Source organism: Metopolophium dirhodum, chromosome 1 (genome assembly GCF_019925205.1).
Source record: "Metopolophium dirhodum isolate CAU chromosome 1, ASM1992520v1, whole genome shotgun sequence".
NCBI lineage: Eukaryota > Metazoa > Arthropoda > Insecta > Hemiptera > Aphididae > Metopolophium > Metopolophium dirhodum.
The window spans coordinates 91,963,082-91,983,743 of record NC_083560.1 but is presented as its reverse complement, the minus strand read 5'-3'; the positions used below and the strand labels follow the sequence as shown (position 1 = coordinate 91,983,743).

Below are 20,662 nucleotides of genomic sequence, written 5' to 3'. Positions count from 1 at the left end.
AAAATATTCTGCTTTGAGAAAATGAAACTAAAACTCTATGTTGTCATTAAAAAAAGTAAAAAATTAAAAAAATATAAGGATAAAAAATACTTAAAAATATGGTTTTTTGATAAAAACGTTGTTTTTTAACAACTTGAAACTATGTAAAATAATATTTTCAAAAACATTAATACTTTTTGAGATAATGAGTGTTTTACGCTTAATGAATCACCCTGTATAATATAGTAGGTAAAAAATAGCACATCATTTATAGTTTCATGGTATATAGCATTATTTTTTGGCTTAAGTTAAAACTTAACTTACCTACCCTACCTACCAGCTACCTACAATTTTGAGAAATTGAAATAAAGATTTTATTAGAGATTGCCAGTTTAGTAGCAGCAAAAAAAGAAAAATTCAAAGTATATTACCTACCCAATTATTTTATACCATTTTATTTTTTTTTTCAGCATTTAGGTACCTAGTTACTATAATTTTGTATAATATTTTTCTAAAATAATACAATAATAAATTAACGAACATATTACTGTATAACTTGACGTGTTATAATTATTTAAAATCAAGATGATCATTTTTTTTTTAAAACAGTGTTTTAACGAGTATATTTTATCGCAATTTTATTCATTTTTAGATACATTAAAACATACTTTTTAAGAATATATTTCGTGATTTTTTAGTACATAATATAAGCCAGAGGCCAGCTATTAACCTTTAACATTCTTGATAGACGTAAGTATTGAGAATGTCATTCGATATAAATAAAAAAAAACCGGAGAACTCGCTCTGCCGTATAGTGGGCATCGAGTATACCTCGTCATTGAATAGGTCACTGTAGTATTTGATGTATTTAATTTGAATACAACTATAAATCAATGAAAAACCTTTCTCAGTGGAGAATAATAATAATAATAATAATAATAGTTGAATATTTCTGTACCTAATTCCATTTCAAAAGACTCATTTTACTTCTATCCTCCTATATTATACGTTATGAATATTATGATTAAGATGACTTTAAGGTATGCTAAAATATTTGAAGTGGTGTTACTGGACAGGGCCCCCCGCCCTCCACTAGCAAGCCGTTAGGCGTTAGCTTCGTAATTTTTTTTATGTATATAGTACCTATTGTTTTTGATTATACAGATTGTAAATATTTGTTTTTCATAATGAATATAAAAGGCATGCTAATATATAAAAAATAATCGATGTCGCCCAGTTATTAAAAATACATCCTACTAAGGAACTAAAATATTTCACTGCGCGACAATATGTCGCCAAGCTAGTATAATACTAAAATAACAAGTATAAAGTAACTGATACAGATTTTACGATGCTTCCAGGCCCGGATAGAATTAGCGACGAGTCACAGAGTTCAACTCGGTGACCGAGCAATATTTTGATAGATTAAGTATTAAACTTATTGTTGTTCTAACCCATTTTAAAGGGTTTTGGGCCAAATTTTAAACACGGTGGACTAATATATTTTGACCTATCCGGCAATGTACCAATATATATCTACTTCCTACGATGGATCATATTGATAATATCGGAAAACATTTAACAGGTAATTATAGAACGGTTGTGTCGTATTATATATTACTATTTATTAGTAATTTCCGACAAATAATATTCGACCGCGACGCATGGATGTTTCATTATCGCCATATTATATTGATTGATGTGTATTTAAACACGGCATTTTCACCGTTAAAAATTACCTTTCCGAGAACCTTTGTCAAACGGATCAAACGTGGTACGTGATCAAAAGTCGTGCAATCAAATGGCTGTACAAGTAATCATCTAACGGTTTCGGTATCGTATTAATATTTAAATTACATCAATGATTACTGAATTACATAATGTGTGTACAGCCTACATAAATAATGTAAAAAATATTTAGATGGTTTGTTCACACATTTAAAAAAAAAATATTACATTAATATGGACATACATTTTATTTAAGTAATTTGGACAACTGGCTTGACAGTGATATCGATGAAAAAATATCTTTAATTTAGTTTAATATTTAAACATAAATTTAATCGATCTGGGAAATGTTATTTTCTAAAAATAAATATTTATATAAAGTTATAATAAGTTTGTAAGTGTTGACTGTTTTTTTTGTATTAATATCATAATTCATTATTATTATTATTATTACTAGTAAAAATAAAATAAAATTACGAATGCCTAAATCTTTTATATGTGTGTGTGTGTGTTTATGTGGGGGGGGGGGGGGGGGTTAAAAACAATTTTACGAGGGCGGAAATATGTTAAATGGCCAGGAGCGCTAACGAACATTCTACGGCTCTGGTTCGGACTATCGATCTAATTGGTACATAGTTTGAAATTAAATTAAATCGTCACATTTCAATTGTACTTTTTATGAAAATATGGCTTTTACAAGTTCAACCAACTTACAGTCTGTTAAAATAATTGTTTATATCTTATTTCCAACTTCCGATTTCCATTGACTATGTAATAAAACAGAAATCAAAAATATAAACGAAACATGTGGGGTAGGTACATATCTAATAAGGGTCCATTACAATAATTACTTGAAGGTACTTATTGCGTGTTTACGAGCACTTAAAAATGATTTATAGAGGGTAATAAAGACACCCATGACAATGCGATCGCCAGCTGGGAAGGAGCACATTTAAGATCTTCCGAAGAATCGGTCCCTATATTTATCCCTTTTATAATGATGTTATCCTTCTATTTTGTCTGTTGTTAATAAAAAGGGCATAATAAAAATCATTTTCGATCACCTCGATGACAGTTTAACAATATTTTTAAACTATTAAGTACCTACCTAACAGTATTTCAACGACCGTTATATTAATAACCATTGACATAATTTGTCAAAGGAATACAATAATTTTGGTAAAATAGGTGTTTAAAATATGGGTTTAAATGTTTAATCTCTCGAGTTTGTCTATAAACACGCACGGAAATAAAGCTGTCAATTTGCTAACTGCTATACATGAAAGCCGACGGGTAACTAACGATTTTTCAAAAATGTTATCAAGTCCCTAATATTATTATGTTAACACAAAATTAACACAATAACACAATAAACCGTAAAACGATATGATTTGTGAAACTACCGTACTAATATTTTCCGAATCAATCTCAATAACATAATTATAATAATAATTGTAATGCGATTTTACTCAGATTGGGTGTACCTAAGTGTTATACCTATATATACTAACCGTCATCACTCTCTTAAGACAACTGACGGGCCCTTTCATATTATAATATATACTAGCGTAATAAGACTGTACACATGCAGTGAGTAATGGACAACCGAGTCTAAGATGAGTGCTTAACGATGGAATGAAGAAGGAAGTGAGAAGTGGGTGCGATAATAGGAGTGCAGGCCTCTTAAATAGATCCAGCAGTGACCGATCCCCAATATTTTGATTTTTGGTTCAGTTCGTCAGACCTGTATAATACTTATAGTGCACGTAGAGTCGTAGAGATACATAATATAATAATAATATATACTAACTGTTCTGTGGGGAGTAATGACCGGTGTATTCGGCATGTCAAGGTTAATTTAAGTTAATGGGATAAATATGTGTATGGTTTTAGTTTAGTCGTATGGATTAAGTTTTGTTAAATTTATCATCATCGAATACGCATATATGTTACACCTGCTGGCTAGAACATCTATACGGCATCTTTATTGACCCATCGACGATTCTAGATATGCTTGCCCAAACAGAAAATATTATGTAGAATGTCTGCTTTTTAAATCAAGTTGAAGTATTTTGAATACAGGATTATATGAAAATAAGCTATCAGTATTATGTTATTAGATAATGAGTATAAAGAGTTAATGATGGATAATATATTGTTGACTGTGAAATATAGAAATAGAGTATTCTATAAAAGTTTGTAACACTCAATTTTAGATAATAAATCAATACCTATGCTAGGATTCCATTATTTTAAGTTGTTAATAAATCAGATAATTCATCTGATAGAAAAGAGTGCATTCTATATTTAAATTACTTAAACATTAAATGGAATCTATTGTGATCTTAATAATGTATATACTTAGATATTTCTAAATGAAAAATAATGACGTTCACGAAAAAAACAAACTCCATGCCATAATAATTACTTAAAAATGCTCAACTCATTCGTGCTTACCAGAACATAGATTTAGGTAGGTATACTTTTCGAGCTGTCTCTGTCGTTTAACGCACAACGTATCTATATAAATATGTAAAATAAAGCCTCCTCTGTGTTGGGTCTTGTAGGCGGAGTTGTAAGTACTTTGAAAATCTAGCTGCACTGAAAGGCACGTCTATATAATATACGTTCTGTGTTTGACTAATATAATTCTGTAGTTTCAGGTCACCACGAGCGCTCTAAATTCAATACAAATAATTGAGTCTATTCAAAGTCGTTTTCCGAGAATAGTATCCTTTAGATGTGGTACGCACGTGTACGTCAACCTCACTCGTCTAATCAGCCATTATTAGCTTTTTTTTTTTAAACCCCGAATCATTGAAAACAAGAAGGATATCTCGTTTATCTTTGCTTTATTTTCAAATTACTTAACGGACATATTTACTGTCCAATATTACTTGTTAAATGAAAATTTTATTTCAGTCAACGAACTTACGAACTTATAAGTATATAATAACTAATAATATAATGGTCTCAATGATCCTGTTAATATAGACGTATAGATTTAGTTAATACGTTTTATATTGATATAATATATAATATGTATATCCATGTGTGATGTGTACATTTTAATGTTTTTTAAATAGTTAACTTTCTTAATTTGTCTGTACTTACATTTTTATCTCACATAAATTGTACTAATAACTGTAGTCTATAAATATAACAATCAACAACTAATGGGCAATTTACCATACGATAAATAAATAAAAGTTGATTATATTACAACTGCTTAATATATGTTATGACAATTATTTAATTATTGCTATATTAATTCACTATCCTGAATTGGATACATTACTATGATTTATCTATAGACTATTTCACCGCGTTACTGAAATGTGGTAAAAAAATGTCCAAGGTAAAAAAGTTCTAAGAAAAACAATCTGGATAGAAAAGTCTTAAGTAAAGTCGGGAGCATAAAAAGTCAGTAGTTTTAAGTCCGTGATGAAAAAAAGTACGGTATCTTTGAAATAAAACTAGAAAATATTTATTAAAAATATGAAATACAATCATTTATTATAATTACTAAGTCTTGTTCAAAAAAAAATTAATTAATTATTCATTAAAAAAAAAAAATTATATTATGTGTAAACTTGATAAGCCATATAGTTGGATAGTTCGATTAGATTAATTTTGCAACCAATATTGCATGCTCCCAAAAGTCAAGTACTGTTCAAAGTCCAAAGAAAATAGTTTACTTAAAAGTTGTGATATTGAAGGTATTGGTAGGTAGTCACCTAAAAGATTAATTATTGCTTTCGTCAAGTAAGTAAATTAATTAAAATGTATAAATAATACTAATTTTTCATCGCATTGCATTTATTTCCTTTTATCAACTAAATATAATTAAGGCACCAGACTCTTTTTACCATAGACTTGTTAGGCTTCGTATTTTTTACCACAGACTTTTTACTTGGAGTTTTTGATATTCTATCATATTAACTTATGACTATAATAACGCTTATATCAACCTAACCTATGTTTACTTTAATTTACCTATACTATTTTTATTGTGTGAGTTTCACATTGCGTACTTAAAAAAGATTAAGTTTAAACACAAATTATTAAAAACTATTATTATAATTAGTAATTTCGACATACCTTTCAAAACAATAACCGTATTTAGAAGTAGGTATATTAGGTTCCCAGGAACAATATAAAATTGTGACCTCTTGTAATTATTTGTCTCTCTTTTAAAGTTTAAACGATAAAATGGAAATAAAAGTTTTAATCAAAAACACACGTTTTTACGATATACCTTTACACGTTATACTAAGTGTCTAACGAGTATACATACTATATGTTGTACCTATAACATTTTATCTCCTTTAGTTGAATTAGGTTATTGCATATATCTAAGTTATATAACTAATACAACTTATAAGCTATAATATCCACGTGTGTTATTGACTATTGCCATAGTAAAATATTTGTTGAGAAATAAAATATTAAAAAATAATCTTCCTAATTATAACTTGTATAATAGGTACACCACACAACTTATTAAAAACTTTATTTTATTACTAAAATCATTCTAAATTTTATTACTATCAATAAATTTGTTTTACTGCATGTGGTATTGCCATGCAGTGAGTAGGTAGGTAGATAGTATAAAAAATTGAAAAACAAAAATATCATAACAAATAACTATGAACTAATAACCAATCACGATATCAGGTAGTTGACCGTAAAGTAATAATGAATTGCTATTGTAAATTATTTTATGTGACATCTTTCTATTTGCAATACCACAGTGTATAAAATATAACCATAGGGTAACAATTTTAAAAAACCGAAAGGAAATTAATAAATACCGAACTATGTAAAATACACTGTAGGTATGAGTATTGAGTACTCGAAAAGTCAAGAGTCAATTGAGTCGTAGTACATAATTGTATAGATTTTTATAATCTTTATGTATTCCCGTAGTATGTCGGTCTGTCTGTGCTAACGATTTATTGTCGTGATAAAAATATTGATAAATCGCTTTTATTTATGCATTCATATTTTGAATATAAATTCTTTACTACGCTTTATTTTAATAACTACGTAATTATTAATTACTTATTTAAAATAATTATACACAATTTTCTCTCAGAACATATACATTCATATGGAAATCAGAAAATCTAACACAATCGATAAAAATATTTTTCCTAATTTTATTAATTAAATTTTTCAATTATAAAACTTTATGTAATATACATATTATACATATACACATATATATAGCGTTATAGCCATGACATTATTATGGGAACCTATAGGTAGGTAACCTACACAAGCAATTATTGAAATTTATTTTATTATTTAAAAACGTAATTAAAAAAAAATATTAATTATATTGCGTAATACATTAATTTCATATAGTCGTGTGCAGTCCAGCGTCGTATAATATGAGTTGGGTAGGCAAGGGGTGGCACTCGGTTTCTTTTTAGCAGTGGTATTTTCATAAATTATTAATTTTCCTTGCGAGTGTATTGATCATTTGTCGTTATCGGCGTTTCGAAAAAGTAGTGATAAGGATATTGCCATTAAGTTGTACCCACAGACATCCACGTACATATAGTACTAGATAGCGAACTCTCACCGTGAATTGAAGCATCAAGGTCGGGGGGGGGGGGGGGGGGGGGCAATTGCATGGTATTTCATATGACAAATAAGATTAATTACGATTTATTTCGTATTGTATTTTATTATCCCCAAACCTATAGTTTTAAAAACAAAAAAAATATTTTATATAAGTCATTTTACATTTACTATTTTATTTTACCATTAAAAACGATGTTGTCCCTAATACATTTTGTATAATGAATGAAATGTTTTGCCCCCCTTGAAACGTTTTAATTAGCGTCTTCCCTTAACTATTTAACTTTAGATACCACAGTATGTGCAGACACGATAAGCAGGTCATGCAATACAAAAAATCCTCTAAAAAAAAGTGCAATAATAAAATCACAATATATCGTCATTAAAATATGAAATTTGTTAGTAACTTTTTATAAATAAAATGTTCAATTCACATTTACCTAACCACGGCACAAGAGGTTTGAGCTCGTCTGTAACTTCTTCAATATCTATATGCAAAGACATTTTTTGAAAACTTTTTGTTCAAAACTTTTAAATCTTCATGGCGTATATATAATTATATAAATAACTACCAGAGTATCAAAATTAAAATGATATGATTAGTAATAACTGCGCTCTGATAACAAATTTTAAAACAATACATAACAATGAAATATAAAACTATTCTGGTAAAATGTCAAATTAACTAATATTGAGTTTTCTAAAGAAAAAGGCCCTGCCCTTTAGTTTTCAAGGCGATAAATTTGATACCTTTGTGGCTTTGCCTATCTAAACACTAACTGCAGTACACCCCTTATATGGCCTTATACTTAAATAGGTACCTATAATTTTATAAGTTTCAATAAAAGTTAAAAATATAACATATGGTATAAAATAATTTCAAAACGAATCGGATTAGATGTATTAAACCACCTGCATATAGGTGAATCATAAAAAGGTGAATAATTTACGAAATAACGAATTTTGTAGGTATATATTATATTTCTTATTTCTACACCTACATACATAATTTTTTTATAATGTTAGAGGATTTAAATACCTATGAGTTAAAAATAGTTAAAAGTAGTTTATAATAAAGTTAAATCTATCATTCAGTTAGGTATTATAAATTATTGTTAAATTATAAAATAATACAAACAATAATATAATTATATTGTTATTTATGATGACTATATAGCAACTCGTATAAATAGGCGGAAGCCAACTTTTTTGATTGATTGTCGATTTATTATGTTTAGTATATATACACAAGTACCTACACATTAAACTCCATGACACCTTCAACTTTACATAAAATAAACTAATTTGAATATTGATATTTGATAACGTAGCTTACGAATATTTTAATTTTTGTATAAACGAATGTATTGAATTTATTTTATGAAGTATAGTCCGACGGGGTCGCACTCGTATAGGTACATGATAATATATATTATATTATTTAATATTATTATGCACACTCGCTATATAAGTACTTGCAGATCAAATAATACATGGTTATAGTATTATGATTTTATGAATATATTTAAGAGCCATATTTTTGGTTACCTTTTGCGTGCGTGTGAGTAATTTTTTTACCGCGATTCTTGTCTACTATATAACAATATAATAAGTTTGTGTGTAGGCATAGATGTTTGCGTTAAAGTATTAAATGGTGTTATTTCATGAAATATCTAGGCTGCAGGTGCTTTACCAAATTAAGCCGATAAACCATATAATTTATAATATTTAACTAGGTAGATATTTGATAAGTTCCCCGCGATTGGTCAGTTATATTGTGTACAATAGTACAATAATATTATATTTTTTTTACGACTTCAGTTTTACGAGTAAGTATCACGTAACAGTATAAAGGTATTCAATGTTTAAAATATACCTAGTCAGTAGTTAATAAATTACCTAACTTAATTTAAAAAAAATATTTTAAACAATAGTTAGGTATGTTATACAGAAATGTATTGTTGTAGGTATTTATTATATAGGTACTGCAGAAATTGTAAATTTTTTTATTTGTTCAGATTTTCATTCTGTCCTAAATACATCTCATCGGAAAATATTTCTGTAGCATAAAATATATTATTATTCCTGAGTATTTAATCAATATTTTTGAATATTAATAACTATTAATTTTATATCCACATACTTAAACTATATATTTTCAATCGAATGCATTATATAGAATAACACTATCACCGGTAGAAACATTTATTTCATTACGCACGAATTTGTGTTAAAATAACTAAGATGGCGTGTAGATTTTCACTTACTAAAAACTTGGTGTTGATACCATATAAATAGTATAGTCAAAATAAGTTCTTTTAAAGGTAGTAATTTTTAATTATTTTGGAGTTAACTCAACATCTATAATTGTGTTACCATTACACCAACTATTGTTTAAGATTTCTCAATTTATAGATAAAGTATAAATTTCATTTTTAAGTAAATACAAAACACTTTAACTTACGTTAAATTATAAAATAACGGATATCATATAGTTTAGTGGTAACTTAAAACAAATAAGTGGTATATTATTGCCATCAAACATTAAGCAGCCTATAATAGCGAAAAATCAAATCATTTGGTCGAATTTGTTTTAATTCGTTTATTTTTCACAGCATTCCCAGACCTTTATAATAGCTTATTGTAACATTTTGTAATTTTTATATTTTTTTTATATGGACTTCAGTGCAGTAATCTGCAAAATGCAAACGGACTATAGCTGTCTGTGCTGCAGTTGTGTGAACATGTGGCATAATAATATTATTATTATTGTGGAACGTAACGCGGAAGGCAAAATATGCTTCACGATAATAAACGATCTTCAAAAAAATTTTTAAAATTATTACGCGTCACATATGTTTAAAATCAAAAATCTCTAATTTTCATCTCGCAACTTCGTTAAACATTTTAATATTATATTGTACCTATACATGAGCACGCACTGGGATCGGGTGGAAGGTCAAAGCCAAAAAAACACAACGAGGCGATCATATAATTATTATAATAATATTCTTAAATCCGTAACATGCATATTATATTATTATATAAAGCCACGCCACCTATAATATATAGGTAGGTACCTACCTAAGTAATTAGTACAAAACTAAAAAAAGACTTAAATAGACCTAATTTTTTGGATCGATTAAAATAAACTTGGCCCTTGCATCCCCCAACTATATACATGACGACATACAAATACAAACTATTACCATTAAAATTCAATATCTATATATTATATCTTCTCTTATTTGGTACGAAAATAACTTTTTTACACTTAAATCGAAATGTCAAAGGTGTTAAAACTGTTTTCTCCGTTTTGTATCATTCAAATTTAAATTCCACGGCATTCTGATTGTGATGATGGTGTATTGTTATATTTCAATTTAAAATCAAAAGAAGAAGTTACTTTCATTATGTATTTTTTACAAAAAAATATTAAATAACTCTATATACTGTAGATTATTGTTATTATTATTTGATGGAACGATTATATTTTCGAATTAATATAATATACTACATATACTAGAAATCAAGATAGTTTTTATACAGGAAATACTGTGGACAATAAGTTTAGTTGATAGTTAATTATACAGTTATACAATTAAATTTATATGTAGGTACGATATGTTTATTTTGTCATATTTATGGAGAGCAAATTTTAATATAATTTTGTATTATAGCTATATATAGTTTTTATTGTATTATTTATATAGGTATACATTTTATGTAAATAGAGATTGTAATTGAGTTTTTTCTGTCAATAAATAACTAATGATTACGTAAAATAATAATAATAATATTTATCAAATGGAGTAAAAATACAGCTGATGCCTGACAAACTCACATAATATTATCTATGATAAAATATTTATACACTATCTAGTCACAGGGTCATATTATTATTATTATTATCATCATCGTATTATTCTCTCACCACATGTGTTTCGCCAAATGCAATTGTCTACGTAGGAAACACACAAAAACTATATTATCGTTCGTGTTTATATCGCCTATAAGAAATACTGTACCACAAAAAAAACTAGTGGAGTACGATTGTGCGTGTTTTTCCTTTTTGGGTACCTATACGATTTTTGCGCAGTGCTGAAATAACAAAGAACAGAATTTTGAGTTTTAACTCTTCAAAGGCTACGCGTGCGACGTTGCCAAATGTTTTATAGTAAATGTTTGTTATTTCACAATTATTTTTCAACGTTTAAACTTTAAATACAGATACAACTTAATATACATGTCCTAGGACATCCATTCAAAAAGTATTTAATACATCTACTCGAATACTTTACAAGAATGGTATAACATTATTAACTTTAAAAAAATAATATTATACTACTAATAGTGTATAGATTCACACTCATTGATAATTGTGCAAACGTATAAATACAAAAGAAAACACAAAGAAAAATTAGGTATTATATAGGTAGGTACAGAGGGACTCATCAAGAGACTCAAAAATCCATTCAATCACATATATTTTGACATTTAAGAATAATAAAAAGTTATTTTTTAGTCTGCAATCAATGAATTAGGTATAGATAGATTCTAAGTGGGTCAAAGATAGTTCACGACTCTCTGACCAAAAGTTTTTTAACAAGACTTATATGTTGGCAAACTAAGTATGTGCTTATTTTCTCTTTTATTATGAGAGTTTTTATACGTAGTAAGCCCAGTCATGTAATAATATTATAGTTTAAGGATTTTTTTTAAAAAGAAACTTAAACATTTTTAAAATGTTGAGTCCTATGTACCTAATCATCTAAAATGCCTGCATATATGTTTACAAAGACAGACTCTAATAACTGAATATATTAATATGCAGATACCTATTAAAGAACTATATAGTTCTGTGGTTAAAAAATATAGGGTCTTTTATAGTACTATATATATATTATAACTTACAACTTTTATACACCTTTCCAATGTTTATAAGTAAATAAAGTATAGGTACGCGATAGCAGTCGGACGGTGTGTAATAAATAATAATTTAATCAAAAATAGTCCGTCTACAGTACCTATAATGGCCACCGCGCAGCTGTTTTTGATTCTAAGCTGAGTGAGAAACTAACAGATTTTAAAATGACGTTTGTTCTTTATTTTAGATTCTGAGCGAAACGATAAATGTGTTGCTATTACAATGATGTGTGTTTATTTTTTATTTTTTATTTTTTTTTTGTGTCTGTCATCACCTTTTAGGACAGTAAAAGTGCTTGGATTTTCTTCAACAGTAACTTTTTTGATAGGATAGTGAATCTAGTTGGTACTTTGGGGGGTCAAAAGTAAAAATTTTCCCAGTAGTTTTCAAAAGCGACGTGAAAAACAAAAGAAAAATTAAGGAAAAACGGAAATTTTTACGCAAAATCTGTTTTCGAGAAAATCGATTTTGATTTTTAGTGCAACTCTAAAACAAATGATCATAGGTACATGAAATTTTGACTGAATGTTTATATAAGCATTTTCTATACACCTATAAATATCAATACAATTTTATTTGTTGGTTAAAAAAGGTTGAAAATGTAATACAAGGCTCCTACTATATTGTTACAATGACATTTGAAAAATATTAAAAATCCTTAGTCACAGTTTTTATTTATAAGCATTTAAAGTTCAAATATTGACAAAATACGAAAAAATCACGAAAATTAGCAAATTATTTTGAGTTGAGAATTCAAAAAAATTTTTCTTTTTCAATCTAAGATTTGAAAATATATAACAAGATTATCCATAAGTTTATCTACATTCATCAAAAAAAAATGTCTACAAGAAAGTCAAATTAAATTTTTATGAGCGTTTGAAATTCATATTTTTACAACATTTGATATTCACTCGATTTATCGTGTAACGATTTCCTAAAAATATCAATAAAATTTTATTTGTTGGGTAGAAAAACGTGAAAATTGTATTCAAGGCTCCTGATATATTGTTACAATAGCAGTTGAAAAATATTGAAAATACATAGGTACAATTTTTTTTTATAAGCATTTAAAGTTTAAATTTTGACAAAATTTATCAAATTTAAAATGTAATAATTATTTTGTAGTTAAAAATGTATAAAATGTTCACCTTTTGTAGCTAAGGATTGAAAATTTAAAACAAGGCTCCACGTAAATAGTTTATTTATAAATTACTTTATTCACAATAACATCATCAAATATACTTGGTATTATCATAGGCTTTTCTTATACAATGATATTATATCATTGAATTCAAATTTAACACCATCCATTACAGTGACCCACTTGTAACCTACTGTACAGCAGAGCGACATCCACTTACCCAACTTTTTATTTTGTGACGTTTCAATGCAGCTATGAGGATTATATGCATAGTAGACACCTACTCGACAAATATTCATGCTCTAAGACGTATTTGTAAATGTCATATATTGTGGTTGGTGCCTATATATGTACCAATTACCAGTAGTCAGTGGACACTGCAGGTAGATTTAACGGAGCAAAATGCAAATGGCCTTTGCGACCCTTTACAATTTTTTTAACCATACCAAAAGCAGAATGGAAAATGATTCGATCTAATAATTCCAAGAATGTCATGTGTGCATCGACCGTGGTATAATCAGTGACGTAGCCAGGGAGGTACCTATTGTGTGTGTTGACACACCCCTTCTGGTCGTATTTTTGCAAAAAAAATATACTTCCTATTTATATGCTATGTATTTCTAAAAATTATGTTGTCATAATATTATAGTTCTATAAATTCTATTTAATTTTTGATATTGTTAATATGAAGATTGGTGACTACAACTGATAGTGTGTACAACCTCCAATGGTTATATACAAAATTAAAACACTGCCTACTCCGCTCATAAAAACAAAATCTTGGCTACTAGTCTGGCAGTAATAACTAAAATAACTACATCTCAAACAATTATACTTACCTACTCGTATATTAACAATCTATATGCATGTATTTGTTTTAATGTAGATGTAAATATATACAAACGACAGAAGAACAGAGAGCAAGAAGAAGAGCTTTACAACCAAGTATAGTATTTATACATTGTTTTATTCATCTTTGCGTATTGTTTTCTAAAACTTTTATCACATTATGAATATTTCACTTGAAATTAAAATACTTAATTACAATTTTTATGTTGAATTTTATAGACAGTTACTTGGGCGTATCTAGGATTTAATAACTATCTATATAGTTACATAGTCTAAATATGTACGTTTTAATTATCTTCGTATAAGAAAAATAACTGAACACAATTTATATTTTAGTATGTTGCTACGAATGTATCTGTGAAAACTAAAATAACCAATAAACATAAAATATATTAATATAGATTATTTCTATCTTTTTAAATTTTGTTTCAGTTGAAATATAATAATATAAATATAATATAATATAAACTCAATTACTATTTACGATGATTAGTTTTATGATTTTCTACTTCTTAATATTCTGGACATATTTTTGATGGAAGCACAAAAAACTGTAGTAAGATTCTACTCAAAAGCCAATGTAAATCCAACATCATTAAAATTAGTATTCGTATTAATAATATAATGTGTTTATACCAAAAATATATCGAGAATTGAGAACGCATATTATAAAGGAAATTATTGTAATTGTGTTCAAAAGTATTTGATTTGTTTTTTAAAAATAATATATTTGTAACAATCGTTTATGTCATATTTCTACTAATTTTAATAGTAATAAGGAAAACTGCAACCAGTGGCAACCGCAAACAAAAAAATATTCAATTTTTTTGAGCTAAAACTAAATTTGCGTGTGTCTGTGTATGTCATCCTTTAATAAACTTATATATAGGTTGAAAAATAAGTCATAAACATTAAACAGCCTACGACTCTCAAGGAATCTATCGATAGAACTTTTATTGAAAGCGGTCGAGTAGTTTTTGAGTTTATAGAGGACAAAACGAAAAACAATCATTATATATATATATATATATATATTAGGTACCTATATACATAATTTATGTAATTAATAATTATTAATTATTTTACACATTGAATGACAAAGTGTTTTTTTCTAAAGGATTTGGGGTAAATATACCATTGGGGGCTTAACCCGAGCCACCTTTAGTTACGCCGATGGCCTAATCGGAAAAATTATGCACATATATTTGTATGTAGTATTATATTGAAAGCGATGATCCAAAATATATTTATATACATTTATTATTCAGTGGGAGGGGACTCAACAGTGTACATAATAGGTTTGTCAGCAAAATAAAGATTATATAGCGACTGCACATTTTTTTAACCTGCAAGCACCTAAAATATAATTCAGAATTACCCTTGGTTCAAAGGGATTTCATCGATTACGGCAGACCTTTTTATGCTAGGGGGGCATAAGGTATATCGATTCCGATAGAAAAGCAATATATAAAAACAACCGATCGATTCCGCCACCGAACCAGAGAAAAAATTATCTTACCGAACAAAAATTATAGTTTGATTTTACTTACATAGCTATATATTATATGAAATACCTGTATAAAATATAATTAAAATTGAATTTGTATTATTTTGTTTGTATTATAGGTGCCTATTGTATTGCGTATTTATTATATTTCTTATTAATATTAGTATTACTATTTTATTTTTTTTTTAAATATTTAAATGATCAGTAGGTAACTGTTGTTTTTTTTTTTTATTATTATTTAAATAATACGCCTCAACTACCGTGGTTATTGGCGTTTCAAAATACATATTACAATTTATTTAAATTTTACAAAAGAATGAGGTGTATACAATATAATTAATATGATACAATAAGTCTTCGGATAATCTAGTGATATATCTAAGTGTTCATGTTATATTTTTTGAAAAAGGTTCGTCTCTTTGAGAAGTTCTAGAAGTGACTATGTTCTTTCTGTGTTTGGTGCTAGTATTTCACAAAGATTGTTGGGTAACTGTTGTATTGTTCTGTAGACTGGTATTATTATTATTATTATCGTATGGTAGGTTAACGTATGAATATCATATCATGTACATTTTATTTATAGCATATTTATTTTAACTGTATTTTTATGTAAGTACCTATATACTTGAGTTATTATCTAAGTTAGTTTTTAATTAATTAATTGTTAAAAATATATGTAATAACGGACTACCATAGTCCCCCGCGGGTCTTCCAAACCTATTACTTCATGGACCTATTATTTTAAGTACACAAAGTTAAATAACTCTAAAACTACTCTTTGGAATTTTGATTTCACTACGTCAATATTTTCAGAAAAATCATCTGCCAAATAATTTACCGCATGGAAGGTGGGTTGTATCTCCACTTGTTAAGCGTAGTACAACAAAAATCTCAAGAATTTGAAAACATGCGTCTTTATAAGCATATTTAAAAATCTGAAATATTATGTTTTGAATAACTGCGCACTGTTAAAGTAGAAAAAAGAGGGTGAGCTTGCTTGGTGAATCGCCCTGTATACCACACACACAGCCACCGAATCATCGACGCGCAGCAGCTTATACGATGGGACGTTACAGGAGCGCCCTTTGCTGCAGTAGTGGAGTGTAGATATAGATAGACCACTCTACATAATAAAGTAGGCCACCGTTTTGGATGGGACGCAATAATAAGCATATGTCGCGATAACTCAGCGTTGTATATTATTATTATTTTTACGAATATTATAAAAGCGACGATAACAATATTGTTATTGTCACGTCGGCATTGGAAAAAAATAAAACGATTGTGAACAGATCTCAGCCCATACTGTAATATTATATTGATGACAAGCTATGGGCATGCGGGCAACGTTCTAATCTCTATATCAACCGATCCCCTAAAAACAAATGGTACCCAACTCGTTGACATACTTACTACGTTCGCATGATAGTGTAAAATGTCCGATGGCTTCTTTCATCATAAAAATAATTGTTCGTGAAATATTTCAGAACACATATGTTTAATGTAAACGCTCATATTTAACAGATTGCGGTATAAATGTATAATATTGCGGTTCATAATTCATATTATTAGAAAAAATAATGATAATGATAATAATAATACCATCACCGCCGTGAAAATGACTACGTATTATTTTCATTAAAACCAAATGGCGCAAACATCGTTTTTTATTGTGAATATTTAATAACGTCCTACTCCAATTTCCAACACATTCAAAAACCTTTTTTTTTTTTTAATATTTACCAAATATTTCACTGTTTTATGCGACTTTTTACGATTCGCTTGTTACTTGTTAGTAAGTCTTCTGCGGCACAAACTGCTAATAATTTAAAAAACATTTTAATTTCAGATAGGCACTTATTAGGTATAGCTGTGCATACAAATATACAAGGCAAGAGAAAATTCTGCCCAAACAATTATTACCGAAAAAAATAATTGTAATGAGAAAACAAATCAAAAAGAAAACTATATATTTTAATTAAAAAAGAAACGAATTACATTTTATAATAGGTGCAATATGCAGTGCTATACATAATTATGAATACCAATATAACTACATTAATAAAATAACTGAAAACTTAAAGTGTACTCAGTAAGTGTGTTTTATTATTTATTTCATTACAAAAGAACAGACAGAAAAAAATACTATTGTTAATGTTAGGTGAATATTTTATTTAACAAAGGACGAAACTGGTACGATTTCATTTCGTTTATTTTTGGAAACAATATCCTTATTGATTAGTTCTTGTCTAGACAACAAATTTGAATATGAAATAAATTTCAGAAAAATAAAATATAATATAATTTACAGTTTGATTGAATGATGTCCGTTAATATACCCATTGTGTGTAAAGGTAGGTAATGCAAAGTAAAGTGTTTTTAATATTTTTTCTACAAAAAATGTTTAATTATTATTATATGGTTGGATAGAATTTAAAAATATGAATGACTATAACTTAATATTAATAAATGATTAAGTATAAATGTTTTGTATATTATGACAAAAATCCAAATTATCATACAGTGAAACTTGCATATTACGATTTACGAAGTCTTATGGGCAACAAAAATAATTTGTTAAATATAATTACATATATTTGGTTCTAATTTGATTGTGGTTCTCAAAAATATTTCGTTAAACAGAAAATTTCATTAAATGAAAGTCACTGTATTATATTATAAATTATAATAAACTAAAGGGACTTCGTCTTCTGATCTCTATACGTTCAGCAAACCCTTAAGATGTTTTATTTGGGATTATTTTTATATTTTATTACTCATAACTATCGTTTTTTTTAAAATTATTATTAATCTTTTTGATTGCAATATGGCATTTATAAAACACTGAATAATATTTTTAAAACTTTTTTATATAATAGAGAAATATTATAATTATTTCTATAGAACAATCACGATATTTTAATTTTATAATTTTCATCATTGTTTTATATTATTTCGGAATGATAATGTGGTTTTATTTTAGCTCAGCCCCTCATCCGAGTCCCACTTAATTACGCCTATGTCCATGGCAATTTCAAAATAGAGATCTGCCACAAACAGTAGAGGAACCAACGCCCTTAACGCACAAAGGCTATACGCATTTCTATTATTTTTTATAGTTCCAAACAAGTATACTAATTAAATTAACTGTTATCGGATTATATTACATTTTACATTCATAAATTAAACCACAAAATAAACTTAAAACATTATACGTTTAATAAAAATTATTAATGAAATATTATACAGCCATATCATTGCTAAAATATTCATTACACAGTGACACTTATTGTAGGTACATAAATTCGTTTAAAAATGAAAACCGTACGTATTTTATATTTATATGAGTTCGGAAGCAATTTGTTAATCTTAATATATAATAACGGTGTCGAAAAAACCATTACGAACGCAGCCGTGCTAAAATGTTGAGCTTTTCAGCGATTGTCGATAAGATGACACTTTTTTAATATACTTGCGCGTTTAAAAAACTACTGAAGCAATATTGAAAAACTAAATACCTACCTATTCAAAGTGCCATCTAGACTCGATTTGCAATTAACAGATAGGCACCGTTACAATAAAATATTGTACTGCTTGAAAAACCTTAAAACGGAAAAAAAACATCGTTGTAAAACCGATATAATGCGTTACTAATCGCTTTACATTGAAAAGCTAAAATCCAAATAAACCACTTAGACGATTGTATTATAGGTAGGTGGGTACTTTACCTAACTCGTTATGCATCATCATAATAATATAGTATAAAATATTACGTTCTATGTTTGTAATTTAAACGGTTTTGAATGAGCGCTTTTTATTTTTCACATTTTAATAGGAGCAAATGTATTGAATACCTAGTAAATAATATAATATATTGTGTACTCGAGTGCGCCTTTTATACCTATTTAATATATAAATAATATATATTATGTGTATAGCTCAGGTTTGTGAAATACGTTGTCACTTACACTCTCTTACCTCTTTTAACTAGGAATATTAATATTTAATTGAGGGAACTCACCCATTCTTTGTAACTTAGTTTTAACATTATAATGTCAATTGTCATCACACATGGATAATATTTTGATGAATATATGGCTCGGAAGTCGTAGGATTCGACTGTTTTGATTTTTCCGATTTGTAGACATGCAGCAAAGTCAAAAAATTAATTTCATTTGACGACAGGTGAAAAAACGAAATTGAATTATGCATATTTTTGCATATCTCAATAATTTAACTTGGGCGCGATTTATATGCATAATATATATTGATCATGCATGTAATATGTCAACCATATTATTGCCATTAAATATTGAATATATTAAAATATATATTTTAAATATAACAATACACGCTATCCAACATGAATGATCACTCGTATACAGACCACAATAGACTATATGTATATATATAATAATATGTTTATCTTTATTGAATTATTGGTGGTTGTATATTATAATAATATATAGGTATATATATAATATTATGTATGCGTATATGTTTCGATTTTCGAAGATATATTTTTAAAATAAATTAATTTTTTCAGTTTAGAATAGTAAATGTACATACGCCAATGTTACAAGGACACAAAGTAAAAGTCGATATAATAATATATTTAGTAGGTATCTATATATATATTAAGTGCAGACAAATATGCAAAACATTTTTAATTATATTGTAATTAATAAGTTGTTAACCTAATGCACATTTAACATTGCAATGGTGTATACTTCAATTCCGATAACTGTTGAGCCTATTATAGTCTAATGACTATACTATAATATGTAACTTCCTGCACAAGTAATACAATGTAAATTGTCGATATATAACGTTTAACAACAAACACAAGCTTTGTGTAATAAAAAATAAATAAACAGCGTTTTCGTATATATCGTGTTTCTTGATTTGAACTTTAAACTAACTTTGGTTCTCGTCAAGCGTA

General features: G+C 27.5%; 1 protein-coding gene across 2 annotated transcripts in view; it reads right to left on the bottom strand.

The window, feature by feature from the left end:
• The window catches only part of LOC132934916 (tetratricopeptide repeat protein 39B-like), a 108,174-nt gene extending 102,215 nt beyond the window's left edge, over window positions 1–5,959 (bottom strand). The window contains exon 1 of one of the 2 annotated variants that reach the window (XM_061001336.1): window positions 5,809–5,959. The gene's annotated coding sequence lies outside the window, so the exon portion shown is untranslated. The remainder of the gene's footprint in view (window positions 1–5,808) is intronic. The other variant, XM_061001335.1, reaches the window with a different exon arrangement.
• Between the last annotated feature and the right edge of the window lie 14,703 nt (window positions 5,960–20,662).